The sequence below is a fragment of the Bos taurus genome, chromosome 9 (assembly GCF_002263795.3).
Source record: "Bos taurus isolate L1 Dominette 01449 registration number 42190680 breed Hereford chromosome 9, ARS-UCD2.0, whole genome shotgun sequence".
NCBI classification, from domain to species: Eukaryota; Metazoa; Chordata; class Mammalia; order Artiodactyla; family Bovidae; genus Bos; species Bos taurus.
In genome coordinates this window covers 26340660-26343352 of record NC_037336.1, presented here as the reverse complement: position 1 = coordinate 26343352, position 2693 = coordinate 26340660, and positions in this window count along the sequence as shown.

Genomic DNA, 2693 nt, shown 5'->3' with positions numbered 1-2693 from the left:
TTAAGCCAGCTTTTTCACTCTCCTCTTTCACTTTCATCAAGAGGCTCTTTAGTTCCTCTTCGCTTTCTGCCGTAAGGGTCGTGTCATCTGCATATGTGAGGTTATTGATATTTCTCCAGGCAGTCTTTTTTTTTTTTTTAAGTTCTACCAGTTTATTGCTACCAACCCATTTCCCTCCACCCTCATGCACACATGCTCAGTCATGTAACCCCATGGACTGCAGCCCGCCAGGCTCCTCTGTCCATGGACTTTTCCAGGCAAGAATACTGGAGTGTCCCGGCACTCTTGATTCCAGCTTCTGCTTCAACCAGCCTGGCGTTTCTGCATAGAAGCTAAATAAGCAAGGTGACATTATACAGCCTTGATGTACTCCTTTCCCAGTTTGTAACTAGTCCGTTGCTCCATGTCCGGTTCTAACTGTTGCTTCTTGACCTGCATACAGGATTCTCAGGAGGTAGGTAAGGTGGTCTGATATTCCCGTCTCTTGAAGAATTTTCCACAGTTCATTGTCCACACAGTTAAAGGTTTTGGTGTAGTCAATAAAGCAGAAGTAGATATTTTTTCTGGAATTCTCTGGCTTTTTTGATGATCCAACGAATGTTGGCAATTTGATCTCTGGTTCCTCTGCCTTTTCTAAATGCAGCCTGTACATCTGGAAGTTCTTAGTTCATGTACCCTTGAAGCCTAGCTTGGAGAATTTGGGGCATTACTATGCTAGCGTGTGAGATGAGTGCAACTGTGCAGTCATTTAAACATTCTTTGGCATTGCCTTTCTTTGGGATTGGAATAAAAACTAACCTTTTCCTGTCTGTGGCCACTGCTAAGTTTTCCAAATTTGCTGGCAGATTGAGTGCAGTACTTCCACAGCATCATATTTTAGGATTTGAAATATCTCAGCTGGAATTCCATCATCTCCACTAACTTTGTTTGTAGTGATGCTTCCTAAGGTGCACTTGACTTCACATTCTAGGATGTCTGGCTCTAGGTGAGTGATCACACCATCGTGATTATCTGGGTCATGAAGTTGTTTTTTTGTATAGCTCTTCTGTGTATTCTTGCCACCTCTTCTTAATATCTTCTGCTTCTGTTAGGTCCATACTGTTTCTGTCCTTTACTGTGTATATCTTTGCATGAAATGTTTCCTTGGTATCTCTAATTTTCTTGAAGCGATCTCTAGTTTTTCCCATTCTATTGTTTTCCTCTATTTCTTTGAATTGATCATTTAGGAAGGATTTCTAATCTCTCCTTGCTATTCTTTGGACCTCTGCATTTAGATGGATATATCTTTGTTTTTGTCCTTTGCCTTTCACTTCTCTTCTTTTCTCAGCTATTTGTAAGGCCTCCTCAGACAACCATTTTGCCTTTTTGCATTTCTTTTCCTTGGGGATGGTTTTTTATCATTGCCTCCTGTACAACTTTACAAATCTCCATCTATAGTCTTCAGACACTCTATCTATCAGATCTAATCCCTTGAATCTATTTGCCACTTCCACTGTATAATCAAAGGGATTTGATTTAGGTCCTATCTAAATGGCTTAGTGGTTTTCCCTACTTTCTTCAACTTAGGTCTAAATTTTTCAATCAGGAGTTCATGATCTGAGCCACAGTCAGCTCCTGGTCTTGTTTTTGCTGACTGTATACAGCTTCTCCATCTTTGTCTGCAAAGAATATAATCAATCTGATTTCGGTATTGACCATCTGGTGATATCCGTGTGTAGAGTCATCTCTTGTGTTGTTGGAAGAGCAGGTCTGCTATGACCAGTGTATTCTCTTAGCAAAAGTCTGTTAGCCTTTGCCCTGCTTCATTTTGTACTCCAAGCCCAAACTTGCCTGATATTCCAGGTATCTCTTGACTTCCTACTTCTGCATTCCAGTCCCCTATGATGAAAAGGACATCTTCTTTTTGGTGTTAGTTCTAGAGAGTGTCAATGTTCACACTTGCCATCTCTATTATTCTTTTTAATTCCTGAGTAATGTTCCATTGTTTACATGTACCACATCTTCTTTATCCATGCACCTGTTGATGAACATTTAGGTTGTTTCCATGTCTGGACTATTGTAAATAGTGCGGCAATGAACTTCAGGGTGCATGTATCTTTTTGAATTATAGTTTTCTCCAGATATATCATAGGAATGGGATTAATCATATGGTAGCTCTATTTTTAGTTTTTTAAGAAATCTCCAGACTGATCTCCATACTGACTGTACCAATTTACTTTCCCACCAACAGTGTAGGAAGGTTCACTTTTCTCCAAATCCTCTCTAGCATTTATTGTTAGGCTTTCTGGTGATAGCCATTCCCGTAAGAGGTGATACCTCATTGTAGTTTTGATTTGCATTTCTCTAACATTTAGAGATGCTGAGCATCTTTTCTTGTGTTTTTTGGCCATCTGTATGTATTCTTTGGAGAAATGTCTACTTAGATCTTCTGCTCATTTTTTATTGGGTTTTTATTATATTGATCTGCATGACCTATCTGTATATTTTAGAGATTAATCTCTTGCTGGTTAAATCCTTTGCAAATATTTTCTCCGATTCTGTGGGTTGTCTTTTCATTTGCTTGTGGTTTCCTTTGTCATCAAAAGCATTTAAGTTTAATTAGGTCACATTTGTTTTTATTTATATTACTCCAGGAGAGGAATCAAAAAAGATATTGCTGCTATCTATGTCTAAGTGTTCTGCCTATGTCTTCC